The following is a 13,309-nucleotide window of genomic DNA, read 5'->3' on the forward strand; positions in this document are numbered from 1 at the left end:
GGCAGGGACACCTAGCGTCCTAGACAACCATGATGCTAGGAGCCCAGCTCCCTGCAGTGTGTGCGGCCGACGTATGGTCCGTTTTATTACGTACCGAACATTCTCGTGTGAACCCGGCCATAGCCATTCTTTGCTTCCTGCTGAAAGTAATGTTCCAAGGGTGGGACTGCAATTGCATGACGCATTCCACTATCTGTTATCTGTGACCCTAAATGCAGTTTTACTTAGTTGTCAATGACCAGTAGTCTTAATAACAATCACTTTTTTTTTTCACGCAGCCCGTATTTATGAGCTGTGGCTAGCCCTGCCCACCCGCTGCTTATTAACAGGTTTCTCCCCATACTCTGCGTAGGGAAAATGCTGCCAATCAGCATCTGGTGGGCAGGGCAAGGCACGGCTCATGAATACGGGCTGCATGAAAAAAAAGTAATTGTTATTAAAACTAATGGTCATTTACAACTAAGTAATCCGGCATTAGAATCGGCGTCCGTGGCACTACTTTATGCTGCGCTCAGATAGGGCAGCATAAACCTGGTAACAGATTCCCTTTTAAAAGCAGCTTCGTGTTATCTGTTGGATTGCATGTAAGGGACTGAGCTAATAACAATGGCACGCAATTATTGGTGATTTGTTAGAGACACACATATGGATGGGGTGTTTTTTGATGAGCTATTAGAGAGTAATGGGCAAGCATATACTGTACTTGGGGGGCCTTCTGCCGTCTATGTCCGCCCCTGGTTCATGGAGATGGTGTACGAGTTATACATAGCAACTAGGTTGGCGTGCTGGTAAAGTGACTAGACTGGAATTTCAAGTTGATTTGAACATTGGAGGAGCTAAATAAGGTAATAAAACTATTTAAAATATGTATTTATTTTTTGCATGGGCCCATTGAAATGAATGGGGCCGCACTTCACCTGCAGATTTGCGGGTGAATTGCGGCCGCAAAAATACATTCGTGTGAATGGGGCCTTACAGATCACTCCTGATGTTAGCTTCTTACTGTGTGTGTGAGGGTATGTTTACACGCTTATCAAAAAACGTCTGAAAATACAGAGCTGTTATCAAGGGAAAACTGCTCCTGCTTTTCAGCCGTTTTTTAAGCAAACTCGCGTTTTTCACTGCTTTTTTTACGGACGTTTTTGGAGCTGTTTTTCTGTATAATATGCACTTCTCTTTTGCGGGCGTCTTTTTACGTGCAGTTTTTGGAGGCGTAAAAAAACGCCCCGTCAGAACAGAATGCGGTATTTCCCATTGAAATCAATTGGCAGATGTTTGTAGGCTTTCTGCTTCCGTTGTTTCGGGACGTTTACGGCCCGAAAAACGTCTGAAAATAGCCCGTGTGAACATACCCTAACTCTGGTACAATATTTGTTGTATGTTCTACGTTATATGTAAGTACACCAATGAGGAAACCGAAAAAGAGGCTCTGTCACCAGTTTATAAGTGTCCTATCTCCTACCTAAGGTGATAGGCGGTGTAATGTAAATAACACTTTTTTTTTTCTTTTTTTTTAAACTTATATTTTTGACGGAGTTATGACTATTTTTCGTTTTATACTAATTTCTTCTAAATTCCCAACTGGGCGTTTTTTTTACTTTTGAGCAAGTGGGCGTTTTAAAGAGAAGTGTATGATGCTGACCAATCAGCGTCATACACTTCTCTTCATTCATGTTCAGCTGTACTCACAGCACAGCGTGACATCGCGAGATCATGCTGTTCTGTCACTTAATCCCTCATTAACTTTATCGGAGTGTCGGGAGAATGAAAAGAATTCGCCTCCCAGCCGCTGAAAACACCACCGCAGCATGATGCTGCCACCACCATGCTTCACTGTAGGGATGGTATTGGGCAGGTGAGGAGCAGTGCCTAGTTTCCTCCAGACATGACACTACTGCGCTATTCACTGTGTGACGGCTGTTTATTTAACGGCTGCAGTAAAAACAATAGATAAATGGGGCTATTCACACGGCCAATTTTTTTATTTATTTTTATGACGGCCCGGTAAACCGGCCAGTCAAAAAATGGAACTGGCCCAAAATAGGACACCTTCTCACGGCCGCACAGCTCTCACAGTAGTCTATGGGGCCGTGTAAACCACGACCGACACTTTAATTTGATGCGAGTGACGGCATATAATCCTTAATTCATCAGTGGTGGCACTGCAGGGAAACAACACTTACTGCCTGGTTCTCCCACAGTTTACAGCTGATCACTCGGGGTCCCAGCAGGGTAACACTTTATGATCCGCTTATTGACAAGGTACCCTTCTAACAAGTAGGGATGGTCCAAAGCAGTTATCTCCTTTTAAAGGGGTTTTCCAGTCCTAAGAAATTGATGGACTACGCTATTGATTCTGTCTAAACAACGGAACCCTGTCACAACGGTGGCAAACTGAGACCATTAGCAAAGTTTCCGTCACCATTGAGATCAATGGTGATGCAAACGGAAGCTAAGGTTTCCGTTTGCCTTTCGGTTGAGGGGTTCCCGTCAACAGAAAGCAAAGCTGATGTGAACAGGCCCTAAGTTTTAATATTTGATGCAATTGCCCTAACATTACAGTGTAATGTTAAATGACGGTAACAAAGAAGGTAGGGGATAAAAGTTTTAGTTAATTTAGAAGTCTGATCCCTCTTACCTAATGAGAAGCACCCAGAGAGATCATACATTGCCCCTTTCAGCTGGGTAGCCATAATAATAATATTATTTTCATTCCTGTCTAGTGGCAGATTGAGTGCTGCAGTCTCTTCACTCTGTGTAGTAATAGTGTTGCGCGTATCATAAATTGTTAACATAGTTTGGGCCAATATTTGACAGCCTCGGCTAGAAGAATGTTACAGAAAAGCTGCCCTTTCTTTGTATTGTTAAGTAAATAACATCTATTTTGAATCACCCGATAAACCCTCCCTATGTAGTTCTCCATAGTCGACATCTATATATTAAGACTTGCTTACATAATAGGCGCGCGTGTGTGTGTGTGTGTGTGTGTGTGTGTGTGTTCAGTGCTGTTGCTATGCAGCAGATCTTTCATCTTATTCACTGGATCTCTGTCGTTGTTTATCTGTGGTGTAATGTTAACCCCTTCCCGACATTTGCCGTACATGTACGTCATGGAAAGTACTGACTTCCCGCATCTTGCCGTACATGTACGTCAAACGTTTGGCACCGGCTCAGAAGCTGAGCCGGTCCCATCATCACCGGATCTCAGCTGTATCTTACAGCTGACATCCGACTGTAACGGCGGGGACCGAAATTAGCTTCGATCCCCGCCATTAACCCCTTAAGTGCAGCGCTCAAACGCGATCGCTGCACTTAAGGTGTTTGCAGCTCATCGGAACCCCAGTAATGAAATTGCCGGGGTTCCGGTGGCTGCAATGGCAACCGGAGGCCTAATACTGGCCTCCCGGTCTGCCTAGCACCGAAGCCGGTCAAGATCCGCCCGGCGGCGGAGCCTGATCGGCTTCCGTAGCTGCCGGCAAGATGGCGCCGGGTCAGGAGCTGATCCGGCGTCATCAGCGGTGGAAGTCAGCTGTACTGTACAGCTGACATCCACCTGTAACGGCAGGAACCGGAGCTAGCTCCGATCCCTGCCATTAACCCCTTCGATGCAGCAATCGAAAGCGATTGCTGCATCGTAGCGGTTACAAGCAGATCGCCAGCCCTGACAGGCAATCGGGACTGGCGACTGCTGTTATGGCAACAGGAGACACAATGGTCTCCTGCTCTGCCATTACGGAAGCCGATTTAGGCCCCGCCGGGAGGCGAAGCCTAAACGGCTTGCTGTCAGTGAATGACTGACAGATCTAATACATTGCACTACATAGGTAGTGCAATGTATTAGAAAAAAAAAAATCTGACCGTTGGACCTTCAAGTCCCCTAGTGGGACTTGAGAAAAAGTGTAAAAAAAGTATAAAAAAGTGTAAAAAAAAAGTGCAAAAAATAAAAGTTTGAAAACAATAAAAGTTTCAAGTAATCAAATAACACACAATCCCCCTTTTACTCTTATCAAGTCCTTTATTATTGAAAAATAATAATAAACCATATGTATTTGGTATCGCCACGACCGTAACGACCGGAGGTATCAAAATATTATATTATTTATTGCACGCGGTGAACAGCGTAAAAAAAACCCGTAAAAAACGTTACCAGAGTTTCTGTTTTTTAGTCACTTTGCCCTACAAATATTACAATAAAAAGTGATCAAAAAGTCGCACGTATCCAAAAATGGTACCTATAAAAACTATAGCTCGTCCCGCAAAAAACAAGCCCTCATACAACTCCGTCGACAAAAAAATTAAAACGTTATGGTTCTCACAACTTGGCGACAGAAAAAATACATTCTTTTTACAAAAGTAATTTTATTGTGCAAAAAGTTGTAAAACATAAAAAAGTTCTATAAATGAGGTATCGCCGGAATCGTACTGACCCGCAGAATAAAGGTAACATGTAGTTTATAATGCGTGGTGAACTCTGTATAAAAAAAAACCAAAAAAAGCTGTGCCAGAATTGCGTTTTTTGGTTTACCTGGCATCCCAAAAAATAGGATAAAAGGTGATCAAAAAGTCACATGTACCCCAAAATGGTACCAATAATAACTACAGCTCGTCCCGCAACAAACCAGCCCTCATACCGCTACGTCTATGAAAAATAAAATTAGTTATGGCTCCAATAAGTCAGGAAATAAAAAAATATGCAGTTGTGCCCGAGGAGAACATTTCTTCTGTTTCAAGAGGCGATTTATCAAGGACCTAAAATTAGGGAACCAGGAAGGGAGGGCCCAATCATATCCGATGGAAGCGACGGTGCCCGTATTATACCAGGATAATACTTTCCCAGCAAAATTCCCCAAACTACAAAGGCGCGGAGTGTGGACCAAAAGGGGGATAAGAAATGACACCATTTATCAGTGCGACACCGGCCTGTGCAGAAAGGATTGCTTCACAGCGTAACACACATCTATGGATTATTTTTATTTTTTTATACCACCTGACTATGCCCCTTATATACTCCGCCCCGCTTACATGTACCCCCACATTATAAAACACCAGCAATACTCAAACAAATATAGTACCAAGCAAAATCCGCTCTCCAAAAGCCAAATGGTGCTCCCTCGGCCCTGAACCCTACAGCGTGCCCAAACAGCAGTTTCCTTCAACATATATGGCACCGTCATACCCGTGAGAACCCTTTTAACAATTTTTGTGGTGTGTGTCTCCAGCGTCATAAGCTGGGCATGACATATTTGCCACTGAATGGCATATCTAGGGAAAAATATAAATTTTTAATTTGCACCATCCGCAGCGCATTCATTTATGGAAAAGACCTGTGGGGTGAAAATGCTCACTACACCCCTTAATAAATGCCTTGAGGGGTGCAGTTCCATAATGGGGTCACTTATCAGGGGTTTCTTTTTATTATTTCACATCTGAGCCTCTGCAGTTGTGAACCAATACTTTGTAAATCGCCAAATTAGGCCTCCACTCCGCATGGTACTCTTCACTTCTGAGCCCTGTCATATGTCCAGACAAAAGATTAGGGCCACATGTAGGGTGTTTCTAAAACCGGGAAACACCGCATAATAATTAGAGAGCTGTCTTGTTATGGTGGCACAAGCCGGGCACCACATATTGGCATATCTATGGAAAAAAATCCCATTTTCACTCTGCAACATTGAGCGCACACTAATTTCTACAAAACACCTGCAGGGTTAAAATGCTTACTACACCCCTTGGTAAATGCATTGAGGGGTGTAGTTTACAAAATGGGGTCACTTCTGGGGGGTTTCCACTGTTTTGGGCCCACAGGTGCCCAGAAACCAATCCAGCAACATCTGCACTCCAAATGGCGGTCCTTCCCTTCTGAGCCCTGCCGTTTGCCCAAACAGCAGTTTATGACCACATATGGGGTATTGCCGTACTCGGGAGAAATAGCTTTACAAATGTTGGGTTCTTTTTTTCCTTTATTTGTTGAGAAAATGAAAAAATTTGCGCTAAAGCTACGTCTTATTGAAGAAAAAGGACTGTTTTTATTTTCACTGCCTAATTCTAATAAATTCTATGAAACATCTGTGGGGTCAAAATGCTCACTACACCCCTAGATGCATTCTTCAAGAGGTGTAGTTTCCTAAATGGAGTCCCTTTTTGGGCGTTTTCATTGTTTTGTCCCCTCAGGGGCTTTGCAAATGTGACCTGGCCTCCGCAAATCATTCCTGCTAAATGTGATCTCAAAAAGTCAAATAGTGCTCTTTCCCTTCTAAGCCCTGCCGTGTGTCCAAACAGCCGTTTATTACCACATGTGGGGTATTGTTTTACTCGGGAGAAATTGCTTTACAAATTTTGTGGTGCTTTTTCTCCTTTAGTCCTTCTGGAAATGAGAAAAAATTAGCTAAACCTACATTTTCTTTGAAAAAATGTAGATTATTATTTTCAGGGCCTACTTCCAATAATTTCTGCAAAAAAACTGTGGTGTCAAATCGCTCACTATACCCCTAGATAATTTCCTCAATGGGTGTTGTTTCCAAAATGGGGTCACTTGTGGGGGGTTTCCACTGTTTTGTCCCCTCAGGGGCTTTGTAAATGTAACATGGCCTCCGCAAACCATTCCTTCTAAATTTGAGTTCCAAAAGCCAAATGGCGCTCTTTCCCTTCTCAGCCTCGCCGTGTGTCCAAACAGCCGTTTATTACCACATGTGGGGTACTGTTTTACTCGGGAGAAATTTCTTTACAAATTTTATGGTGATTTTTCTCCTTTAGTCCTTGTGGAAATGAAAAAAAATTAGCTAAACCTACATTTTATTTGAAAAAATGTAGATTTTCATTTTCACAGCCTACTTGCAAAAATTTCTGCAAAAAACCTGTGGGGTCAAAATGCTCACTATACCCCTAGATAATTTCCTCAAGGGGTATAGTTTCCAAAATGGGGTCACTTGTTTGGGGTTTTCACTGTTTTGTCCCCTCAGGGGCTTTGTAAATGTGACATGGCCTCCGCAAACCATTCCTGCTAAATGTGAACTCTAAAAGCCAAATGGCGCTCTTTCCCTTCTCAGCCACGCCGTGTCTCCAAACAACCGTTTATTACCACATGTGAGGTATTGTTTTACTCGGGAGAAATTGCTTTACAAATTTTGCGGTGCTTTTTCTCCTTTAGTCCTTGTGGAAATGAGAAAAAAAATCGCTAAACCTACATTTTCTTTGAAGAAATGTTGATTTTAATTTTCACGGCCTACTTCCAATAATTTCTGTAAAAAACCTGTGCGGTGAAAATGCTCACTACACCCCTAGATAATTTCCTTGAGGTGTCTAGTTTCCCAGATGGGGTCACTTTTGGGGGATTTTGACTGTTTTGGCACCGCAAGAGCCCTTCAAACCTGACATGGTGCCTAAAATATATTTTAACAAAAATAAGGCCCCAAAATCCACTAGGTGCTCCTTTGCTTCTGAGGCCGGTGTTTCAGTCCAGTAGCACGCTACGGCCACATGTGGGATATTTCCTAAAACTGCAAAAACTGGGCAACAAATATTGAGTTGCATTTCTCTGGTAAAACCTTCTGTGTTATAAAAAAAATTGTATTAAAAATGTATTTCTGCAGAAAAATATGAAATTTGTAAATTTCACCTCTACTTTGCTTTAATTCCTGTGAAATGTTTAAAGGGTTAAGACATTTTCTAAATGCTGTTTTGAATACTTTGAGGGGTGAAGTTTTTAAAATGGGGTGACTTTTTTGGGGTTTCTAATATATAAGGCCCTCAAAACCACTTCACAACTGAACTGGCCCCTGTAAAAATAGCCTTTTGAAATTTTCTTGAAAATGTGAGAAATTGCTGCTAAAGTTCTAAGCCTTGTGAGGTCATAGAAAAATAAAAGGATGTTCAAAAAACGATGCCAATCTAAAGTAGACATATGGGGGATGTTAATTAGCAACAATTTTGTGTATTATAACTGCCTGTCTTACAAGCAGATACATTTAAATTGAGAAAAATGCTAATTTTTGCAATTTTTCGCTAAATTTTGGTGTTTTTCACAATTAAATACTGAACATATCGAGCAAATTTTGCCAGTAACATAAAGTCCAATGTGTCACGAGAAAACAATCTCAGAATCGCTTGGATAGGTGAAAGCATTCCGGAGTTATTACCACATAAAGTGACACATGTCAGATTTGAAAAATGAGGCTCTGTCAGGAAGGTCAAAAGTGGCTAAAGAGGGAAGGGGTTAAACTATTTAGCAGATATTTTGACCTGTTTTTGTTGTAGATCCTGTTCAATGATCTTCATTTTTGTGGTTTGTTTTGAACAGGAGAATGGGGCCAGCCAATGAAATTCCAGAGGTGTTTCTCTAAGAGCCAATCTCATTGCGAGAGTCCTCTGCAGCATTTCCTTGTCACACAGTGAGGGAGTGGTGGGTACACAGTGAATAGAGGTAGGAAGATGCTGCAGGTTTCATCGTTCTCTGAATCTCCAAAGTGTCACTTTGAAGCAGCTTCTGTGTACACACTGGGACTGAAATGTCTTGATATGCTGCAATATTTCAGGAGGAAATTCAATAAATGATTGTCTTTTACTGTAGAAGCTGATTTGAACTGAAGCTTCCCTAAACACGCTGCGGCAAAGAAGAGAGAAGAGCAATCTCTCCTCCTCCTTTACTCTCAGGCAAGTAAATGGTTAACTATTTAAAGTGTCAAGAGCAAAGCTTCACATTAACACTTGTAGCCTTTATTTCTAGTCTGATCGTGTTTTCACATTACAGTTATGATAAACTGCTAGCTTATTTGTGAGAATATTGGAGCGATCAGCATGAAAAGTACTGCGTATGTGATGAGGAAAAACATGTCAGCTGTGTGAAGATTCGGCATTGACAGCTGTTCAACCTCAAGCTCAACTGTTCTTATATTGGGCAGCTTTCGAGGAATAATGCCTGAATGATGTTCCTAGAAAGCATAAGAGCCTGCTCCCTATTCCCTCTTCTGTGAAATCCAGCCACTGGTTATTTTATTCTGGGACATCTGCTCCTCTCTTACTGTAATCCTATGTAGTTTATGTATTTTTTAAAAGTCAGGGGTTCCAGAATCCTGATTTTCATTTATGTAAGAAAAAAAAACCTGGGCACCATAAAATCCTTATCTTGGAGGGGCGGAGTGAACTGTTGGGCTATGGGTAATATTTTTATGGTATTGCGCAGTCTTCTATATCTACTAGTTCCAGAGGTTTATACTTAACATTAACCCATTTGGCATTGTGTTACATACAATGCCTGTGACATTTGTTTACCTTGTATGTTATTCATTTTGAAAGCAACAATAAAGCTGTATAAAATAATTTTTCATGCTCTATAGGACTAGTAATCTTATTGTTTCTTTAGATATGTTCGTTTCCTTTTGCCTCCTAAAACACGGCATATTTTTTTTAAACATATTATTGGCTGGTGCGTCATCGACTCAGCTAAAAGGAAAAAAAAAATGACAGGGTTTTTTTTAACATCAATAAATATACATGTATGAATACATACAGCTACAGCAGGGCCAATGATAAAATCTCATTTTATATGTGTACATACTAATGATTCTTGTGGATTTCGGGCCAGGTAGGCAGTTAGCGCTATCTTTCCCAGCATAACATGCATGTAGGCTAGTAAATAGTTACAGAAAATGAGAAACAGGATTAGGTGTGGGCTATGCAGCAACAGACACAGGACTCGGTCGCCATGTTGCGTTTACGCCTTAGACTTAAAACTGGAATCCATTGATAGTTGTTGTTCTAAGAAACACACTGCATTTTCTGACATTTAGACTGCACATTTTATAATACAGCATGTGTTACCATTGCTTTCATTCTCTGCAAACACTGACCTTCCTCAAGTACTAGAGATAATGTGCGTTTAATCTTTGGAGCTTTGACACAGGATAATCGTGTCAATATATGCTTTGATCAATTACTGCTGCACATGAGCCAGCCGTGGCACAAGTCTGTAGAAATTTTTTTCAACCTATAACTATAATAGCCCCATCCGAAGTGGAAATTAAAATAAACACTCAAAATCGGCTTTGTCTACAGACTAAATGTGTGATTAAGTCACTTGGAGTCAGATGTTTCAATATAAGATATTCAGAATTCTGTTCTTTCATAGTATTAGAATAATCCATTTACTAAGACATTAGGTTTTATCATGATTGTGTTTCCCATTATTTGCATTCTGTCATTTAGTTGACTCTTACACTCTGTCTACGACTCTATTACATCTCAAAGTTATTGTTTCATGAGCGATTGTAATAAATGCCTATCTATCATTTGTCAAATTTGCGTCCGCCATTCTCCCGATAGTTTGGGGTCCTGTCAACATGCCATAATGTCTTTGATCGAAATACCTTTTTAAGTGCTAGAAACATACATGTATGTATGTATGTAGGATTCTCTGCTTCTATTTTATTTGTATATTGCAAGAAATTGAATTATTTATGACACTACTACTTGTATTCCTTTGTTCTGACATAAATATTCTGTCACGACGCATACATCTTTAAACCAGGGCATCAATTAGATTCTGTAATAATACTAACCTAAAGCCTACAATTGCACCCACTGAATTGCCTCTCAAAGTTCTGATTGGGGAGGAGAAAGAAAAATGAGATCATTGGTTACTACCTGACTGATTGGCCAAAGGGGAACATCAGATAGGTTCTACTGAATCTTTCTTACAAAGGTCAGGCTATAAGGGTCTTAAAAACTATCCCCTACTTTGTCTTTAAAAGCCAGGGTTGAGCAAAATGTTTGGCGGACAACTGATCTGAAGAGCAGAAAAGAAAGTTTGTCTTGCTAAGCAGTAATATAAGGTGAAGAGTGGTGTATATATAGCTGCAAAACAGCTAAGCTGTATTAGTACTTACTAGTGGTTGACATGGGAACGATATTGAGCTAGTTAACACGATAATTACATGAATTTTAGACAAATTATAGAAACATACTGACATGACTGCACTTGATTCTATGTACAATGTCTTAATATATTGTAAATGTTTTGCACCCTTTAAGAAACTAGGGAAAAAACCTTCATATTAAATTTAAAAAAAATACATACAAATAATGATTCAAGTATTCCTTGTTTAGTTCCTTCATCAAACTATGATTCTCTATCTAAGACAAAAAAAATATTGTGCTGTTTGTCTAATAGGCGCTACCAAAGTGTACACCTGAGCATACTACTCCCACATTCATCGAGGAGGATGGTAAGAGAGGCAAAGAAGTACCCAAAGATCAGTTTCAGAACTGAACAGTTTCATTGAATATTAGGTGGTCACACATCTAAATCCTGTTGGACATCACTTCAATGACAAAACTTTTTTGTTCGAGTTCCACGGAAGAATCCTTTTGAGGATTTGTGAAGTGGTAGGATGAGACACAATTTAACTTTTTGGTTATGCACACTGTTCTGCATGTTTCCAAACCTCTCGACCAAATGTTCCCCAACCTTGTTAAAGCGTAGAGTGTCATCTACTTAGAAACCTCTTCGATTATATACCTCCGGGTTTAACCACTTCAAGCTCAGCGACTTACTATTCCGTCGTGCTAAGTGTACCGTTCGAGCTCAGCAACGGAATAGTACGTCGCGGGAGTAACGGCCATTTCGTCCGTCTTCCCGACACATACAGGAGCTGTGACAGCTGCTGTCTCGTACAGCAGTTGCCGCAGCTCCTACAGCGGGGACCGATCGCTGTGTCCCCGCTGATTAACCCCTTAAAAGCCGCGTTCAATAGCGATCGCAGCTTTTTAGGGCTTAATCTACCATCGCCGGCCTGCTACACGATAGCGGCCGGCGATGGGGACTATGGCAACCGGACGCCTAACAATGGCGTCCGGCTATGCGATCGACGGAAGCCTAGTGGGTCCTGACAAAGTCAGGACCCACTATGCTTGCTGTCAGTGAGTAGCTGACAGCTCTAATACACTGCACTACGCATGTAGTGCAGTGTATTATAATAGCCATCAGGGCCTCCTGCCCTCAAGTCCCCTAGTGGGACAAAGTAATAAAGTTTAAAAAAAAAGATGTGTAAAAATAAGAAAATAAAAGTAAAAATCACCCTTTTTCCCTCATCTGTCCTTTTATTATTAATAAAAATATATAAACAAACAAATAAACTACATAATTGGTATCGCCGCGTTTCGTAACGGCCTGAACTACAAAATTATTTTGTTGTTTATGCTGCGCGGTGAACGTCGTAAAAGAAAATAATAATAAACCGTACCAGAATCACAATTGTTTGGTCACTTCACCTCCCAAAAAATGGAATAAAAAGAGATCAAAAAGTCGCATATACCTAAAAATGTTACTGATCGAAACTACAGTTCGTTATGAAAAAAAACAAGTCCTCGCACGGCTTTCTTGATGGAAAAATAAAAAAGTTCTGGCTCTTAGAATAAGGCAACACAAAAAGTAAATGATTATTTACAAAACGTATTTTATTGTGCAAACGCCATAAGACATAAAAAAAACTATAAACATATGGTATCGCCGTAATCGTATCGCCCCGCAGAATAAAGTGAATGTCATTTATAGCGCACGGTGAACGCTGTAAAAAAAAAATAGAATAAAAAAACAATAGTAGAATTACTGTTTTTTAGTCACCACGCCACTTAAAAATAGAATAATAACTGATCAGAAAGCCGCATGTACCCCATGAAAACTACAATGAATTCCTCAAGGTGTCTAGTTTCCAAAATGGGGTCACTTTTGGGGGGTTTCCACTGTTTTGGCACCACAAGACCTCTTAAAGAGGCTCTGTCAAAAAAAAAAAACGTTACTGTAATCTACATTGCAGCGCCGATCTGCTGCAATACGAGATAGGGGTTTGAAAATCTGGTGACAGAGCCTCTTTAAAACCGGACATGGTGCCTAATAAAAAGGCCTCAAAATCCTCTAGGTGCTCCTTTTGCTTCGGACGCCGGTGCGTCAGTCCATTAGAACACTAGGGCCACACGTAGGATATTTCTCAAAACTGCAGAATCTGGGCAATAAATATTGAGTTGCGTTTCTCTGGTAAAACCTTTTGTGTTCTAGGAAAAAAATGGTCTAAAAAGGATTTCCTGACAAAAAAAAATAAATGTAAATTTCACCTCTACTTTGCTCTAAATTCCCGTGAAACATCTAAAGTTCATAAACGTTCTAAATGCTGTTGTGAATACTTTGAGGGGTCTAGTTTCGAAAATGGGGTGTTTGATGGGGGTTTCTAATATATAGGCCCCTCAAAGCAACTTCTGAACTGGAACCTAAAAAAAAAAAAAAATTAGGCAATACTTCGCTTTTTACATTATACTGATA

The 13,309-nt window shown here is 40.7% G+C and overlaps 1 long non-coding RNA gene across 8 annotated transcripts in view; it reads left to right on the top strand.

The window, feature by feature from the left end:
* Window positions 1-13,309, top strand: part of LOC142743189 (uncharacterized) — a 220,816-nt gene that overhangs the window by 4,981 nt on the left and 202,526 nt on the right. For 7 of the 8 annotated variants that reach the window (XR_012881514.1, XR_012881510.1, XR_012881511.1 and 4 more), the window contains 2 exons: window positions 8,297-8,419; window positions 8,567-8,649. This is a non-coding gene — a long non-coding RNA (uncharacterized LOC142743189). Of the gene's footprint in view, window positions 1-8,296; window positions 8,420-8,566; window positions 8,650-8,746; window positions 10,971-13,309 lie in introns of those variants that run through there. The other variant, XR_012881513.1, reaches the window with a different exon arrangement.

The sequence above is a fragment of the Rhinoderma darwinii genome, chromosome 2, assembly GCF_050947455.1.
Source record: "Rhinoderma darwinii isolate aRhiDar2 chromosome 2, aRhiDar2.hap1, whole genome shotgun sequence".
In the NCBI taxonomy this organism is placed as follows: Eukaryota; Metazoa; Chordata; class Amphibia; order Anura; family Rhinodermatidae; genus Rhinoderma; species Rhinoderma darwinii.